This window comes from Mus caroli, unplaced genomic scaffold (assembly GCF_978045245.1).
Source record: "Mus caroli unplaced genomic scaffold, Mus_caroli_1 scaffold_2, whole genome shotgun sequence".
In the NCBI taxonomy this organism is placed as follows: domain Eukaryota; kingdom Metazoa; phylum Chordata; class Mammalia; order Rodentia; family Muridae; genus Mus; species Mus caroli.
This window is the reverse complement of record NW_028227257.1, coordinates 39,510,856-39,530,615: the sequence shown is the minus strand read 5'-3', so window position 1 is coordinate 39,530,615 and position 19,760 is coordinate 39,510,856. Positions and strand designations below refer to the sequence as shown.

General features: G+C 37.2%; 1 protein-coding gene and 1 non-coding gene across 10 annotated transcripts in view; one reads left to right on the top strand and one right to left on the bottom strand.

Annotated features, from left to right (window-relative positions):
• Positions 1 to 19,760, top strand: part of Macrod2 (mono-ADP ribosylhydrolase 2) — a 2,026,591-nt gene that overhangs the window by 27,903 nt on the left and 1,978,928 nt on the right. The gene's annotated exons all lie outside the window — the stretch shown is intronic.
• On the bottom strand, positions 18,603 to 18,709 carry LOC115030414 (U6 spliceosomal RNA). Its single transcript, XR_003836020.1, has one exon. It is a non-coding gene; the product is annotated as a U6 spliceosomal RNA (small nuclear RNA).

Genomic DNA, 19,760 nt, shown 5'->3' with positions numbered 1-19,760 from the left:
TTTGTGGAAATAATTCTTGCAGCCCTTAAGTGATGGGAAGATAAGAGCTTTGGATTCCTGAGGAATCTTTTAAAGTGGGCCTTCGTTAGCCCAGTGCTTCACAATTAGTAAATACTTAGTAAATGAATTCGTTGATCAACTTGAAATAAAAATTAGATGTAAATATGAGTTGGTTTTGGAATGTAGTTGTTTTGGTAGAGGTGGTCCCCGTTTTTATGTTTTGTTTCTATTGCTTGGGAGCACAGCAAATTCTGTAGTGCATATCCTGGGTAGGTTCAGAAGACAACTTAGGAGAGTCAGGTTTCTCTTTCTACCATTTGGGTTCCCGGGTAGGACTTGGTTCATCAGGTTTGGCAGCAACTGCCTTTACTGAGCTCATTGCTGGCGCAGTTGTTTTCTTGTAAATTTTTGAGCGGGGGGTTTGTCTTCCTTTGTTTTCCTTTCCTTAGTATACTTCCAATTTTGGTTCTCTTTTCTTAGCCAATACAAAGTCCTGTCTGTGAAATGACTTGGTTTATGAAACTATTGCAGTCACAGAGATGTAGAAAAGAAAGGGTGATCACTAGAGTGAAGCAAGAGCTTCAGCTTCCTTTGTACTGAAGATATTTCTGTTGAAAAGCAGTAAAAATTAGAATTACCCACTTTGCTGAATTCCCAATTAAATGTAATATTTAATTATTAGCCCATTTTCTGGGCTGAATAATAGATTCCATTTAGATTGAATTAGTCCCTGGGACTTGACATGCTGAAAAGTTATTAATTGGTGGTTTTAGATATTTTCATGATATCTCGAGGATACTAATTTCTAGTATGATTTATTGAAGATTTACTTCATCTTTCTTTAAATAAGTACTGACTGTAGGTGTAGCTCAGTGGCAGAGTACTTTCTAGGCCCAGGAGACCTTGCACATTCCTAGTGTTATAAAAGAAACAACAATGACAAACCAAACAAATAGAATTATTGTGCAATTTAACATTTCATCAAAGGTGTTAAAATAAGCAAAAACAGTTTTGTATATGCTAAAATGTTTTATTCTGGTATCTAGCTATATCTTACCCTGAAATCAGGATAAAGGATTTGATTTATTAAAATTATATTAACTACAAATCTGCTTTATAACAACAGCCTATTAAACTCTTATTGCTCACCTTTTCATTATTTTGCAGGTAGCTTTTGACTCTTGTTTAGAGAACGAACTCATCTTTGAATACTGCTCTTTCTAATTTTTATCCTCAGAGATTAGATTCCAAATTACTCCTTGGTAGTTGTACAGATCTTTCTCTGTCAAAACGGTTCATTTATAGTTCTAAAGACGTTAACCTTGCATTCCCATCCCACTCCCACAAGTGCACACCCCATTAGGCATTTAAGTTATCAAAGACAGCAATCCTCCTACCTTGAAACTTGTATAAAAACGTCTCGTCAAATGATTTTTTTGTATGATGAATTTTCATTTTCCAGAAATAGCTCAAGGTGAATATTCCATTTTATAAATGCTTTCTAGCCGAATTATTAAGCTTTCCTCAGATAAAATTGCCAGTGTTCTCCAGCTTATTTCTTGAAAAAGGATTTTTAAGTTTAGCTTAACATGTTTATTTTAAATGCCTTTTATTAGTACTGTAAAGACAAAAAAGAGGTGTCTTTTTATTGTTTCCACGCGGAAATGAACCTGCCCATAAATAGAAAACAACAGTTTATTCTATCAAGGCTGTTGTTGGCTTCCCTCTCCCTGAGATCATTACCTGAAGAGGTTGTGCACTTGCGGAGGCAGACATCTTCACTTTCTGGAGTTTACAGGTTCTAGAAACATTTTCATTACAGCTGTCACTACATCTTGACCTGTCTCTGGAATCCATGTTGCATACTGGATGTCTCTCTATGGAATATTCGGCATGTTATTGGCAGTGGACTGGTCCCTGAAACATAATGCTCAAGTTCAGATTCCCAGAACCTGTGGTGACCTAACTTAGCCAAAGGACTAAGATAAGGAGAACATTTGGATTATCTGGTTAAGTCAGTGACCAATGTCATAGTAAGAAACACAGGAAGAGCCAGGAACTGGGCAGAACACGGGGTACTATGGCCACAAGCCAAGAGACGTTTGGAATTACCAGAAGGTGAGAGATGGGAAGGATCCTCCCCTAAAGGCCCTGAAGGAAGTGAAGCCTGTCTAAGTGTTGGGAAAGTAATTTGTTGTTTCCCCCAGGTTTGTGACGTGAATTACTGGTAGGTAAAGTTCATTGGGTTCAGGAGACTAAGCTGTGTCTGCTGGGGTAAAGCTCCTTTCAACCTTTACTGAGAGATCGTGCTCAGCATATTGGAAGGTAAGATGGGATCTCTCCATCAGGGAAATGCAAATCAAAACAACCCTGAGATTCCACCTCACACCAGTCAGAATGGCTAAGATCAAAAATTCAGGTGACAGCAGATGCTGGCAAGGATGTGGAGAAAGAGGAACACTCCTCCATTGTTGGTGGGATTGCAAGCTTGTACAACCACTCTGGAAATCAGTCTGGCAGTTCCTCAGAAAATTGGACATAGTACTACCGGAGGATCCAGCAATACCTCTCCTGGGCATATATCCAGAAGATGTCCCAACCGGTAAGAAGGACACATGCTCCACTATGTTCATAGCAGCCTTATTTATAATAGCCAGAAGCTGGAAAGAACCCAGATGCCCCTCAACAGAGGAATGGATACAGAAAATATGGTACATTTACACAATGGAGTACTACTCAGCTATTAAAAAGAATGAATTTATGAAATTCCTAGCCAAATGGATGGACCTGGAGGGCATCATCTTGAGTGAAGTAACACAATCACAAAGGAACTCACACAATATGTATTCACTGATAAGTGGATATTAGCCCAAAACTTAGGATACCCAAGATATAAGATACAATTTGCTAAACGCATGAAACTCAAGAAGAATGAAGACCAAAGTGTGGACACTGTACCCCTTCTTAGAATTGGGAAAAAAACACCCATGGAAGGAGTTACAGAGACAAAGTTTGGAGCTGTGATGAAAGGATGGACCATCTAGAGACTGCCATATCCAGGGATCCATCCCATAATCAGCTTCCAAATGCTGACACCATTGCATATGCCAGCAAGATTTTGCTGAAAGGACCCAGATATAGCTGTCTCTTGTGAGACAATGCCGGGGGCTAGCAAACACAGAAGTGGATGCTCACAGTCAGCTATTGGATGGATCACAGGGCTCCCAATGGAGAAGCTAGAGAAAGTACCCAAGGAGCTAAAGGGATCTGCAACCCTATAGGTGGAACAACATGATGAACTAACCAGTACCCTGGAGCTCTTGTCTCTAGCTGCATATGTATCGAAAGATGGTCTAGTCGGCCATCACTGGAAAGAGAGGCCCATTGGACTTGCAAACTTTATATGCCTCAGTACAGGGGAACGCCAGGGCCAAAAGAATGGGAATTGGTGGGTAGGGAAGTGTGGGGGGGTACGGGGGACTTTTGGGATAGCATTGGAAATGTAATTGAGGAAAATACGTAATAAAAAAAAAAGATGGGATCTCTCATGGAGGATGTTTGTAAAGAGTGATTGCTCCCCTCTTCCCCCCCACGATAAAAGCTTTCAAGGGATGATTCTTAGAGACTGCCAAGAGTAGATGTAGAAGATTGAAGAAATATTCCCTGAGTAGGCAGTTAATATTGGGTAGAAGTGGATATGCGAACGCTGCAGAGGGTATTGCCTGCCAAGTGCATGTTGTTACAGTAACAGCTCATAGAAGACTGGATGTTGGAAGATGAGTCTGTAAAAAAAAGCATGGGTGGTTTAGTCACAAGAAATCCTCTTGGCCTTGGGTATCTTATCTCAGAGATAACAAGGGGTTTCCCAAAGTGGTTTTTGTTTTGTATTTTGCATTTGAAAGGGAACATTACTATTAAGATTAGGGGAAGAATTGGAGAGACTAAATCTAAGACTTAGCACCAGCCCAAATAAAGAATCAGCCTCAGTTTTCTTAAGAGATTCAGAGGATAAGATGAACAAGGGATGGGGTAATGTTCTGACACTTGGAGGGAGGCTGGTTCTGTAGAAAAAGAACAAGAAGCATGTTTCTCACCCCAAGAAAGTCACACTTGAAAATGTGCGTATCTGTGTCTTACCAGAAACTGGTCAAACTGAGGCAGTTGCTCTAGTACCGTAAAGAAAAAAATAAGCTAGCATTAATGTCAGATAGACTGGGCATTACCTACTAGGAGTAACCATACAGTTTTGAGGAAGAGTTAAGTTTGGCCATGCTATATAGAGGTATTCATAGAATAAAGATGTATAGCTAGATAATGAGCAGGTATAAGAAGTTGTGTAGAGATTGAGATATGGAGAGCCCTCTGTGAAGTTGGATGGGTATTTATTTATAGAAAAAATCTTGATAAGACAAAAATAGAATACAGGGAACACTCAGCTTTGAGAATGGTTGTTGACAGTGACCATAAGGAACTGAAGATGGCAAAATAAATCAATCAGTGTCTTGGGTCAATAAATTGGTGTTTGACCAAAGAATATTTACCTTCCTTAGATGTCAACTAGACGCTTATGAATAGTCCTTCAAATGTGGTTTTGGTATGTTTGTCAAAACTAGTTTCAAAGAAGCCAGAAAACTGAGCTGTGACAATTCAAGCACTGACATTCCATGCCAGAAGTCATTCTTGCCTTTCTCAGTCAATAGAGGTGTTTCTCAGTGCTCAGTGTTCTGACTGAACAATCTATAGGCACATGTTTGAGAATAGTCTTTTGTAGGATGCAATTTTGTTACTGATTTATATATATCTCATAAAAATACAAAGACAGGTGTGTTCATTTCAAATATCAAATATTCTGTATACCAAAAGCTAGTTAGGAAACAGTATTTTATATTAATGTACTTAGATTTTCAATCTAGTCTGTTTTGTGAAACTTCAAACAAGTATTAACCTATACCTTTTAGTTTAAAAAGGAGAAACGTGGGATTGATTTTTCTTGACTAATCATGAATCGTGCTTTAAACATGCCCCAAATTGTTCAGCCATGGGAACATATTTTATTACCTAAAGAAATGAATGTAAACAGTGGAGTGTGTTGTAGTTTTGTGGAAGCTCCTCTGTAAGCATCTTTTAAAAAATAATCTTTGCAATGCTGCCCTCTAGTGATAGCTTTCCAACATGTAGAATTTCTGAGAAGTGGTCCCCATCTCCATATCTCACTAGTTCTCTGCTTTAGCCCGTGGAGTTTCTTCCTTCTCATCAGTTTTGTTCATTATGCCATGGCTTTTATTGTTGAATGATATTAGGAAGATATCATGAGCTCTGGAACAAAAACTAAAATTAATCATGAATTGTTACATTTTCTTGTATTAGCATGTACATTCCTTATTAATCAACTTTATTAATTTTAAAAATTTTATACATTGAGTGTAGAATTTTTTATATTAGTCTCCTCCATAGGTGAATAAAGTCCTTTTATCAATGTCAATTTTATGTTTTAGAATTTTTCCCTTCAAATATTTAATTAGAGTTTAAATATGTATATATTTGTTTTATAGGTCCTATAATTTGTTTTGAATTGTTATTTTCTAACTCTCTAACTGAATAAATCAATCTGTTTCTTTCTAATTTTTCTAATAATTTGGTTTTTCAGTCTCTCTATTACTCTCTTCTCTTCCCCCCTCTCTCTCTGTGTAAGTTTACTTTTTGCTTCCTAGTATAACTTTGACTAAATGCCATTATGTATATCTACACAAATACAGTTTATAATGGACCTGGAATTTCTGGAATTTCCTTGACTTAGTTAGAGAGCAGGGACTATGGCTTGGTTGCTAAAGTGCTTGAGAACAAATGTGAAGACTTAAGTTGGGATTCTAAGTGCCTGTATCAAAGCTGGTCTTGTTGCATTTGCAACTGGAGCACTGGAACAAGGTAGAGCGCCAGTGCTGCCTGGCCAGTCAGTCCGGGCTCCATGAGGGACTGTCTCAACAAATAAGGTCAAGAGTTACAGGAGAACAGCATTTGATGTTGACTTCTGGCCTCTCTGTGTACATGCCCATACATAAAAAATATATACATATATGTACAACAAAATAGAAACTTTAAAATTATTTAGGTTATTTTAAAACTGTGAAATATGTGGGTTTAAAATATTGGTAAAAGAATAAGGCATGTGTGATTATTTTTCAAGAGTGAATTTTTCTTTTGGTACATTTTAAGCAGCATTTAAAATGTTTCTCAGGCATGGAGAAACAAGGTGCACTCTCTGTGGGGTATAAGGTGATATATATGTATAACTCAGATATATGTTGTTTATGACTACTTCAACCATTGTGTATTTAGGAGAAATATTAAAATTATATACAACTGTTGTTTGCTTATCATTTTCTCAGTTCTTAACATGTTTTAGTTATTCTTTATTTGATTCTTAAAAGTTCATTATTGATACTTTCATAGTGGGTTTCACTTTTGTTAACTAATAGTAGCCTTTTCCAGTAAATCGTGCAGGTCATTTGGCTATCTAAACTGGAGGGAGGAGAAACTTGACCCTGTTTCCCACTGTGAATAATTACTGAAAATTTGAATGTGAAAAGTAAAATAATGAAGTCTCTAGATACCTTCCTTGTCTTCAAATAGGCTTACATTTTCTTGTTCTGAGTTACTGTCTAGTGAGGAAAACACTGGAGTTCCTTTGGGCATGTTTCCTGAAGAAGGGAAGCATAAGTGTTTATTTTTAAAAATTAGTTCTTTGTATTTACTTTCATAGTCTTATGACTTTTCTTTATATCCCTAGGTCATACATATATTTCTGGCTATTGCTTTTCAGAATTGTATAACCTTTTCTGTATTTTTGACATGTTTATACACATAATGTATTATAAAAAAAACCCCAGTCTCCCTTATTACACTCTGTCACCCCCTTACTTTCTCTCTTGACCCCTTCTTCTCACCTAGCCCCTCAATGGCTATACCATTAGGGAAAATGACCCTCTCTTTCCCAGCACCCATTAATGGTCACTAGCTCTTTAGGAAGGGGTGGAGCTTCATGGTCACCTTTTCAGTGAGTTTGATAGAAAGCTGGAGGGCTGAGTCCTGGGCAAGTATCCATACCTGCTGCGTGTTCATGGCTGGAATGGCAGTGCCACATCTGGGTGGTAGCATTTCAGGACTGTCTTTGACATCCTCTGGCACATATTTTTTTTCTCCTCTTTCTTGTGTGATGCTCCTTGGTCCTTGAATGGAAGAGTGATATTGATGTCCTATTTAAAGTTGAACACTTATCAGTCACTTTATTCTCTCTGCTTTGACCAGTTAGGAGTCTCTTCATTAACTCTTCATTACCTCTGTAGAAATGAGCTTCTCTGCCCCTTCCTGAGAACTGCACTAGTTTATGAACATAAATATGTAGAAGGAGTCTCTTCATTAACTCTTCATTACCTCTGTAGAAATGAGCTTCTCTGCCCCTTCCTGAGAACTGCACTAGTTTATGAACATAAATATGTAGAAGGCAGTTTGATACATTCACTTCGGGAAATGATGGTCTGTTCTCCTGCCTGGACCTAGTCCCTCCCCTACTATAGGCTTTTGACAAGTTTTGTAATATCAGACATGTACTATATCCCTTCAGTCAGAATGGCTATATTAAAAATAGCAGGTGCTGGTGAAGTTGTGTAGAGAGGGGAACACATATTCAGTGTTGGTAGGAGTATAGAAGCATAGAATTACTATGGAACTCAGTATGGTCAGCTTGTCAAAAAGCTAAATGTAGAATTTGCATATGATCCAGCTACCACTCCTGGAAATGTGCTTAAAGGAAATTATGTTCTCTATAGCAGCATATACATGTTCAGCAGGGGTCTGTGCACCATAGCTAGGAAATGAAACCAGCCTAGAGTTCACCAACTGATGAATGATAATGAAAATGAGATACATATATGTAATAGGATTCTAGTCAGCTTTAAAGAAACGAAGCTATGAAATTTCCAGGAAATTTAACGAAACTGGAAACTACTATACTAATTGAGGTAAGCAAGGCACAGAAAGACACTGTTCTTCCTCAGATGGATCCTAGCTTTGAATATTGAGTTCTGTATTCAAATTTAAGTCAGTATCTGTAGAGGACAGAAAGCAAGAAAGGGGGGGGTGAGCAATTAATGAGGAAGATACAGTAAAACACAGAGGGTATAAAAGTGTGTGTGTTGGGGGTAGATGGGGAAGCTAGGTGTTAAAAGGTTTATACAGGGTTAGATCAAGGGATGAGGCAAGTGAAATTGGGATAGGGTTAACAAAACCTCAAGATTTGTGACAATGCCATATACAAACCTGCTACTTTATAAACATACATACGTATGTGTGTGTGCATGTTTGTGTGTGTGTATATATATGTGTGTATATATATATATATATATATATATATATATACACACACATATATACACATAATCATAGCGACAGCATTCATAGTGGCAACAGATGCAATGCAGGCTGCTGGGAGTCTCCTCTAGCTGTAGAGCACGTATGATATAATGCCTACCTTCTAGGCAAGCTATGCCCTCTGGTGTAATAGTGGCATGAGTATTTGGGATAACCAACTGCTTTTGTGATTGGATTTAGAGCTCACTCCACTGGAAGGAAACATACACATGATGCTATAAATTTGGCTTAAAGTATTTCTGTAACACCACAGAAAACAAAACTAAACAACCATCAGTGGCATAAAGGAAAGGAATTATCACCTTTGAACATTGACAAGAACATGTGTTACAGAACTTTTTAATAAAAGATAAAACAAATCCAAGAATACTTGCAGTGTGCATGCTTGACAAATAATTTTTGACTTCATTATGCCTTTTGACTCTTCTGTGTATATATATTATGATTCTGTAAAAACGCCCATAGAAAAACAAAGTGTTTCTTCAGTGAGAAGATATTCAATTAAACTAACAATTTAAATCTAGTCCTATTTTTATCACCCACTAAAGGTGCCAAAAATTAAAGTTTGCTGCCAGCCTCATACCCAATCCCATCTCTGTGTCCTGCTTGAGTGGCAGGGTATTTTAGAAACAGCTCCTCTCTCCCCTCAAGCAATAAATGAAAACCACACAAATCATTGTGTTTTATTTCCTTCAACTGCAATTTAAAAATTTATTTGCTGGTAATATTTTTTTCCTCTTTAAAATATTTTACTGCTTTCTTCATACTCTTACTTTCCTTTTAAAAATATTCATTTATAGGCGTTCTCATTTTCTTTTCTTTTTTTTCTTCTTAGATATTTTCTTTATTTACAATTCAAATGTTATCCCCTTTCCTAGTTTCCCCTCTGAAAATCCCCTATTCCCTTTCCCTTCCCCCTGCTCACCAACCCACCCACTCCTGCTTCCTGGCCCTGGCATTCCCCTATACTGGGGCATAGAATCTACTCAGGACCAAGGGCCTCTCCTCCTATTGATGATCGATCGACTAGGCCATCCTCTGCTGCATATGTAGCTAGAGCTATGGGAACAACAATATGAACTAACCAGTATCCCCAGAGCTCCCTGGGACTAAACCACCAATCAAAGTTTGGCTCATTTTTATTTGTTGCGTAATTGCTTTTACACTTAAGCTTTAATGCTTAGTTTCTATTATTATTCAGAATGCATCCTTTTATATGCATATATATCCTTTGCTCATTTTATTTAAAATTTACTTTTATATATATGCATGATATGTGTGTAGATGGAGTGTGCACATGCCACAGTGCATGTGTAGAGGTCAGAGGACAACTTTGTGGGTTCTTAGTCTAGAAGTCAGGTTGTCGGGTTTCATAGGCAAGCACCTTTGCTTGCTGAACTGTCTCAGTGCTCTTGCACACACACTTCATTTATAATTTTTATTGAAAATTATCTTTTAAAATTTCCAAATACTTGAGCATGCTTTTACTTATCAATATTAAGAATAAATTAAATTCTAAAGATGTATTAAGTTGAAGCAGAAAAGATATCACTTCTCTGTTCTTCCTCTCAGCCTTTTTATTGATGTTGTTCATGATTCAGGGTAAACTTTAAGAATTTTTGTATTTTACTTAATTTAAGAAGTTAATCATAGTTGAATAAAATACATCTGTTCCTTATAGGAGTTAGTTGTAAGCCTATCCTTAATTTTGTGACCCTGTTTACATTCACTTAGTTAGTCAGTCAAAACTTTATTGGATATAATCTGGTGAATATGAGACACTACTCTTAATAGAAAGAGAGAAAGAAAGAAAGAAAGAAAGAAAGAAAGAAAGAAAGAAAGAAAGAAAGAAAGGAAAAAAGGAAGAAAATAAAAGAAAAGAAGAAAAGAGAAAGAAAGAAAAAAGAAAAGAGAATCTCTGTCTTAGCAAGCTTTGTTTGGGGGCAGATGGCTAATAAATGAGTAACACATTTTTGTATTTTGAAAGATAATTGGGAAAGAATAAATCAGATAATCAGATGAAGTGGTAGAGAATGGCAGGTAGCAGTTGGAATTGAGGATATCTTAGGTTGGTCAGAGAAGCATTTGAAGCCGCACTGTTTACTGTGAAAGTTGGAGAATTAGGGTAGAAAAGAATAGGAAAGGTGAAGACTAGAAAAGCCAAATGAAGAGCAGTCCAGGCTTGAGGTTAGCCAGTGTCCTGGTAAGATAATTACTTTATCTTGTGGGGGTGTATTCTTGTGTGTTTACACTTCTATGTGTGTTTATATGGAGGCCAGAAGTCTTCCTAAATCATCTTATGTATTTGAGGTGTGGTCTCTCACTGAACATGGAACATACAGAATTGGCACAGCTAACTGGCTAGTGAGCTTCAAGATTCCTCCTGTCTTCATCTCCCACTGTTATGTTTTCAGGGACTACCTGCCATATTCAACTTTCTACATAGACACTGAGGATCCGAACTCAGGTTCTTATGCTTGAAGTACTTTACCACTGAGACGTCCCAGCTTCAAAAACTTCCATCTATTAAACAAATGTTTATTTAATGTTCACTGAATTTTCTTTTCTTTTGTTGTGCTAGGGATTGAATATAAAGGGTCACACATGCAAGGCAAGTACTCTGGCTTGAGGTATTTCCAGACTCTTACTTGATTTTTATTCTGAGATGGCAATCTCACTCTTCTGACCTTTGACTCATTTTTATCCTGTGTAACCTCCATAACTGTTGGAATTTACATAGACCAGCATCACTAGCTTGACTGCTTAATAACTAAATTGCCAATATGTGAAATATTTGAAATATAGTCATGAACAATAGAGGTAATGTTTTTGTTTTCATAGTCTTTACATTTTCCCTAGGACAGGGAATCGGAAGGACAAAGTATTTCAGACTATGTTAAGTGCTATGAAGAAAATAAAACGGATAATTCAATAAAGTGAGGAGATGACAGTGTAGGTAGGAAAGTAAGAGAATGCCCTCTCAAGTGCTGGCATTTAACAACTTGGAATTTGGTAATACACACTGATGGGAATTGAAGAGAACCTAGGGTCAGGTTTCATTTGGGTTGGAACCAAGGGGTAGGATTGTGTCAGGTCTTATATGGTAAAATAAGCTTAGACTTCTTTTTTTCCCCTCCTCAAGATCAGTGGAAAACTGTTTTATGGCATAAGACACATTTGCTTTAATAAAAATTTCAGTTAGTTCAGGACCTCAAACAGAATTGGAGTTACTTTGTTATGAACAGCTCAGAGGGAAGTTGGTACCTGACTCTTTTCTACAATGTTGTTTAAAGATTCTGATTCCTTCTATCTTTGTCTTTAATCTACCTGATACAATGTTGTTATCTGTGTCTATAGTTCACCATTCTGCAATGTCTACCTGACCGTGATTTTGAGTTTAGAAAAAGGAGAAAATGGGTAGCAATTTTCTTTGAATTAGAACAGAGAGGGACAGATGTCTTTGGTGTGGAAATGAGGACCATTAATCCTTTTTCTTAGTTTTGATGAACATAGTGCTGAAGATTCAATAAAAGGCCATCTTTTTAAGAGACAGCTGAGTGCCAGTGAAGTCAAGAAGCTAAGGAATCATGGAAAGGATACACTGGAGCTACAATGGGATTTCTGGTCTCAGAAGTCACAGAAGCATGCACAACAAATATTTGAGAGAGGTTGGAGGACGGGAGAGGCTGAGCTTATACAAAAGGAGAATCAGTATTTTTGGTACTTCCAGTAGTGTGTACTGTCAATCCATTTATGCCATGACATGTTATTGCGATATGTTTATGGGTTTACTTTAAAAAAAGGAATGTTTTAAGATATGTATACAGGTAATGTATTTGTTGAACTTTGTGTGTCTTGGTCAGTTAATTTGATATAACCTTTTTCATTGATTCATATATTCAGATTTTTGACAGATTTAAAAAAATCATTGTTTATGTCCTGGCTTAGATATCTGATACCTAAGTATATAACCATGAAATCGTTGTCCGGTGTAATCTTATGCACTGACTAAAAAGCAGACAAATCATGTATTTCACATGCTTCTGTCAATGTAAAGCTATCACATTTTATATTTCATTTTATTAGAGAAGAACGTGCATTCTTGTACAAAAGAACTATTATGGGGTTTCCCTTGAATTGTATTTTGTGTGGATACACTGTTGGTTATGTCACTGAAGTAAAGTCCACTGCTAAAGAGTCTTACAATTCTTTCTTTCTTTCTTTCTTTCTTTTTTTGGTTTTCCGAGACAGGGTTTCTCTGTGTAGCCCTGGCTGTCCTGGAACTCACTTTGTAGACCAGGCTGGCCTCGAACTCAGAAATCTGCCTGTCTCTGGAACTTACTTTGTAGACCAGGCTGGCCTCGAACTCAGAAATCCGTCTGTCTCTGCCTCCCAAGTGCTGGGATTAAAGGTGTGAGACACTACCGCCTGGCGAGTCTTAACAATTCTTATTTATTGCTACATATTTGACTTGTATGGATTTGTTTAAAGTTTGTTTTAAAAATTGTATATAAATATAAGCAATGGTTTCAAAACAACTATACAGGTTTATAAAACAAAATGAAATACCTAAAAAGTACATTGTTAATTTTTTCAGTACTTGGTGGTGATTTAGAGATGCTTATGATTTTGTGTATAGTTTCTGAAAGTCTGATGTTGCTCACACACAAATCATTGAAGGAAAAGGCAGGGAGCACATTGGCCTAGAGATCTTGGAAGATAAATGTCCAGATACCCTATGAAACTTTATATCTCCGAAATATCCTAAAGTTTGGATCTTATAATATTCCTTAGTGGTTCAAGATATACTTATTACCTCTAATCTGATTTCTCCAATAGCACTGATACCTAAGTATGGTTGTGCAGTCCAGCATCACCAGCATCTTGAGCCCAGCTATTCCTTCCTTGTTTGTAGAGAGGTTCAAGGAGATATCTTTGAGTCAGTAAGTTAATAGTTTTAACTTTGTATGGGCCTTTTTGTTTGAGATGAGGTCTTATTATGCAACCCTGGCTTGGCTTGCCTGGCTCTCCCTATGTGGAGCCTGCTGGCAGTGAGCTTGTAGCCACCCTGCTGAGTTGTGAGATTACGGACAGGCACTACCAACTACAGCAACTTTTATGCTTTATGAATGAACATGTTCTACCATTGGAATTCTAGAAACAGTTAAAATTATGTCAGTGACTTGAAATGTAGGCCAGTAATGTAGAAGAGTGGTCCTTTTTAGTATATTAATGCCTTGAGCCCTCCTAGAAGGGCTTTTTGTCTGGTTCTCTGGACTATAGTCGGCAAAACTTTCTTAAATATTACAGAACAATAGATAGAAGCTTTAAGTTCAGTGATATGTGAAGCAGGAAATTAAAACACCGCATATATATATATATATATATATATATATATATATATATATATATATATACTATTTCTAGATAGGAACTTGCATTAATTTGCTATACCACTCTACTATTCACTAAAATGTTTTAAATGATTAACTTTAACATTTCTTTTATATTAATCTGTTTATTTTGTTATCCTCCCCCATGCTTCTTCCAATTTTCCTGGCTTCTTTCAGTAAATGAATATCTACCATGTGCCAGTAATTGTTCTATGGATCTGGAAGAAGTGAGTTATGGAGAATTTAGTCTGGAAGTTCTCCTCTATAAGTTAAGAATCATTTCTAAAACAAGGATAGTCTGTATAGCACATGATGTGGAGAATTCATAAATGCTCCATATTGATACTGGTTCCTAAAGGACACAGGAAGTTGTAATAGGATGAAAACATTTACAAAGATGTGGAAAATTTAGGAGACTGATATTGGAGGGCAGGATGATGAGCAAATTAAAAAAATAGATCAATAAGACAGGCGAGGGCCTGGGGATGGTATGTTTTGATTTCATTGGTTTCTATGTGATAATTCAAGAAGAGAGGATGAATTTGAGATAGTTTAAAGTAGAATTTGATTTGCATTTCCCTGATGATTAAGGATACTGAACATTTTTTCAGGTGCTTCTCAGCCATTTGGTATTCCTTAGGTGAGAATTCTTTGTTTAGCTCTGAGCCCCATTTTTTAATGGGGTTATTTGATTTTCTGGAGTCCACCTTCTTGAGTTCTTTATATATATTGGAGATTAGTCCCTTATCTGATTTAGGATTGGTAAAGATCCTTTCCCAATCTGTTGGTGGCCTTTTTGTCTTATTGACAGTGTCTTTTGCCTTACAGAAGCTTTGTAGTTTCATGAGGTCCCATTTGTCGATTCTCGATCTTACAGCACAAGCCATTGCAGTTCTATTCAGGAATTTTCCCCCTGTGCCCATATTTTCGAGGCTTTCCCCTACTTTCTCCTCTATAAGTTTCAGTGTCTCTGGTTTTATGTGGAGTTCCTTGATCCACTTAGATTTGACCTCACACCAGTCAGAATGGCTAAGATCAAAAATTCAGGCGACAGCAGATGCTGGCGAGGATGTGGAGAAAGAGGAACACTCCATCACTGTTGGTGGGATTGCAAGCTTATACAACCACTCCGGAAATCAGTCTGGCGGTTCCTCATAAAATTGGACATAGTACTACCAGAGGATCCCGCAATACCTCTCCTGGGCATATATCCAGAAGATGTTCCAACCGGTAAGAAGGACACATGCTCCACTATGTTCATAGCAGCCTTATTTATAATAGCCAGAAGCTGGAAAGAACCCAGATGCCCCTCAACAGAGGAATGGATACAGAAAATGTGGTACATTTACACAATGGAGTACTACTCAGCTATTAAAAAGATTGAATTTATGAAATTCCTAGGCAAATGAATGGACCTGGAGGGTATCATCCTGAGTGAGGTAACCCAATCACAAAAGAACTCACATGATATGTATTCACTGATAAGTGGATATTAGCCCAGAAACTTAGAATATCCAAGATACAAGATACAATTTGCAAAACACATGAAACTCAAGAAGAACGAAGACCAAAGTATGGACACTTTGCCCCTTCTTAGAATTGGGAACAAAACACCCATGGAAGGAGTTACAGAGACAAAGTTTGGAGCTGAGACAAAAGGATGGACCATCTAGAGACTGCCATATCTGGGGATCCATCCCATAATCAGCCTCCAAACGCTGACACCATTGCATATGCCAGCAAGATTTTGCTGAAAGGACCCTGATATAGCTGTCTCTTGTTGGGCTATGCCAGTGCCTGGCAAACACAGAAGTGGATGCTCACAGTCAGCTATTGGATGGAACACAGGGCCCCCCCAATGGAGGAGCTAGAGAAAGTACCCAAGGAGCTAAAGGGATCTGCAACCCTATAGGTGGAACAACAATATGAACTAACCAGTAACCCCCGAGCTCGTGTCTCTAGCTGCATATGTATCAGAAGATGGCCTAGTCGGCCATCATTGGGAAGAGAGGCCCCTTGGTCTTGCAAATTTTATATGCCTCAGTACAGGGGAACGCCAGGGCCAAGAAGTAGCAGTGGGTGTGTAGGGGAGTGGGAGAGGGTATGGGGGACTTTGGGATAGCATTTGAAATGTAAATGAAGAAAATATTTAATTAAAAAAAAGTAGAATTAGTAGGATTTGGATACTTAGCCAGATATTAGTTAGTAGAATTTAAATTGTTCAAAATTATAGGAATCCGGGGATGACTACTTGGAAGAATTGAGGAAGATACAGAATCTAATAAGCTGTGACTTCAGTCATACTCAGATAAGCAAGGCCCTTCTAATCTGAAGGTGTCTTCAGGCCTTATCCTTTCTATAGTCTTCTCAGTTAATGATCACCTCCTCACTGCTTGCTGTTTTAAGCCAAGTTTCTATATTTCCCCCTTTTACTCCTATTTAAATAAAGCAGTATGGTTTTGTAGTCTGCATTACTTCTAATGTGTATAGGCAGCGTGTGACTAAAAAATTCTACATTAGTTGAAACTAAAGAAACGATCAGTGATGCATTAGAGGTTTTATGTGTGAAAGCATTTATATAGTATTTTACAATAAAAATAGGAAAGGATTGAATGCCTCTCAAGACAGGAATTTATTTGACAAATTAGGACATCTATTTGCTGGACAGGAAAGTTAGGGAGATTCCATACTGTTGGAATAAAGGGTGATCCCATGTTTTCAGCAAAAGTGCACTTTATTGTTTATTTCACAAGAGAGGAGTTGAGGACAAGCAACTGGAAATTTCACTTCGTGTAGTACCTTACAGATTCTTTACACCCATTTCTGTGTCATACTGTCATGGTATGACTTATGGCTTAGCTGGAAACATGTCTATATTTTGGTTTTATTGAGACCCTTGGTGTTGACATGATGGTTCTATCCAGAAGGACATTTTCTGCCTTCTGGTTTCTTGATTGTAACATATGAGGCTGTTGATTATCTTTTCTTTTTTCCAAGTCACATTTCCTTCTCTGAGTCATTATGTTTCCTTCATGTACTTTCCATTTGTCTTATGTGTACAAGTCGGTGTTGTTCAGTGTTCTGGCTTTGGTCCATTTTCATTTCAGTTCTACCCATAATGGTCTCACTCAGGACCACTACCCTTTGCTACTTCCTAAACCCAACTATCTCGCCTGAACTTCTGTCTTTTGAGCAAACAATTCATATTTATGAACATTCTATAAGGAAACTTGGAGCTATTGCAATCAAGACTGACACAATTATATTCCTTCCCAAATAACTTCTCACACCTGCGCAGCTTCTCAACAGTGACCTAGGAGCCAGCAAACCCAACACAGCAGGTTTCCGGCACCTCTCCCCTGAGACCCTATTCTTTGTAGATGAACCTCTGGGTTATTGTGTCCGTCCTTCTTCTCTCCTGCTTTCATTGCCACAGTCTTAGTTCAGCCAAGGTTATTTTGAGAACTTTCTTACACATCTGTTTCTATTCCAGCTCCTCTCCAATCCTAGTTAATGGTTAAATAAGCCCTTGACTTTTCTTCCTTTTTTTTTCCTGGCATTTGGTGAACACTGGCTGTATGTTCTAAGTTGTATAACATCTGTTGTGATTCCAAGTGCAATTCAGTTAATAAATTATACTACTAATAATAAGTGAGCATTTGTGAATAAAGAGAAACCAAGAATGATAATTGTACTATTTAAGTAATTATCACCATAATATTTAAGGAATTTGGAAGAAAATTAAATACTACTTTCACACAAGTAGGAATAGTGCAATGGAGAAAAAAGAAATAAGTTTTAGTATTTTAAATGTTTAATTTAGCATATAGAGAACTGAGTCTAAGTAAAGAAATTAATGGTATTTGTTGCAAATATGAGAGCAATGCAAAGAAAACAAGAAAAAAAGTTTTCTGAACAGTTGATTGATTTGTTCAACTTCTGCTACTTTAATGTAGTTGGACTCCTTGGGCCCTGCCAAGGCTGCACGTAGCAGAAGGCCTTAGACACCACCCTGCTCTGACATGTTAGCCTTGTACAGGTATGTGGCTTACCCGTTTCATTCTTTCTGCTGGTGTTGGTCCTTCTGATGGCTATCCCTCATACTCTCCACATAACCAACCTGCCATTTTCTCACTTACCTCCCCGCCCCATCTATCTTCTGAGCACAGGTCATAACTTTATTTTCTTGGTTGCATCACTTCTGGGTTACCTGGTAAGGAGAGAGGTTTGAGCATAGAACATTTTGCAAAATAGTATCTGGATGGCATAAATGATACAGAGAAGGAATTCTATGTAAGCTTTTAGATTAGTAATAATCTCTCCTCACATGTATTTTTGATGATGACTTAATTTCTGTTAATTTTATATACAATTGAGCCCAAGTGGTCAGCCATAAGTCTCCTTTGTCTTGCATATACTCTTCTGAACCAGGAGATGCCAGATCCACCTCAGAAGACAGTAGAGCCCGATCAACTCTAGGATTCTCATTCCTGTTTTAGGGACGTGATAAGCATAACAAATTTTCCTGTTCTCTTTTAAAATTACCCAGTATTCCCCTGGTACCTTAGCATTCTCACTCTCCTTGTTGCTGGGTATAACTTTCTTACCTACTTTTTGCTAACGGTCTTAACTGGCAGATTGAAAATTTCTAAAGTTAAATAATGATAAAGAGGACAAAATTTGAAATACTATCAATACTATTTTTTAAGTTATTTTATATAATTGAAGGAAAGAACCAATATAGGTCTCTGTTTTTTAATTAATCATTTTATTCATTTACATAAGAATATGGAAAGCTGCACAAACTTGCGTGTCATCCTTGCACAGGGGCCATGCTAAGCTTCTCGGTATTGTTCCAATTTTAGTATATGGGCTGCTGAAGCGAGCACTTTTTTGTTTGTTTGTTTGTTTGTTTGTTTTGTTTTGTTTTGTAGGCTGGGATATTTAGACATTTTACTAAAAGAGCAAAAATTATATTTTCCTTTCCTTTGGAGTATAACCTTATGACTTTAGCTGATTTTTAAAGTAGAGAATTACTTGAATTAGTTACCAGTTTTATAGACAAGCTTAAAAATAAAAGAAAACTCAACTATGTAGTCATGTCCCAATTAAAAGTATTTTTAGCAGATTGTAGCAATATAATAAGATATATATTTTAATGCCTAAGTTTTCATCTCAAGTTAACACATGTTACTTTTTAAAAGGTACCATGCATAAAACTTTTTTTTCATAAAACCTTTTTAATAGCTCTCTCTCTCTCTCTCTGTCTCTCTCTCTTTGTTTGTTTGTGTGTGTGTGTGTGTGTGTGTGTGTGAGATACATGTGCAATAGAAGACATGTAGAGGTGAAAAGACAACCTGGTGTTGGAGTTGGCTCTTACTTTCTACCTTGAGATGAGGTCTCTCTTGTCTACTGCTGTGTATACCAGGCAAGCTAGCAATTCTCCTGTCTCTTGTTCCCAGTCTCCTAGGACATCCTGGGATTATGGATGCTTATACTACTGTGTCTGGCTTTTATGTGGACTCTGGGGATATGAACTCAGATCATCATGCTTGTATGGCCAGTGCTTTACTCACTGAGCCATTCTATAACTGTTCCTTATACATTTACAAGGCTTTAAAGTGTAATGTCATGGAAGGGTTCTTTTTTGGTCATGTCTATTTCATATTCTATTTTTAAATGCCTGATGTTTTTTGGTTGTCTATATCTTTAGCTTTAGGAAAATTTCTGATGTAACTTATTGGATATAGATGCTCTATGCTTTTAGTCAAATCTTAACTTCTTGAATTCCTTAGATTTTTATTTTGTGTTGTCTCTATGATACACAGGATTTATTGGACTTTGTGGTGTTGGGGTTTTCTTCTGTTTTCCTTTTAATGTTTGAATGTACTATGTCATTGGCCTTGTTCCCTAGTCCTTCATCTAATATTTCTTCTGCTT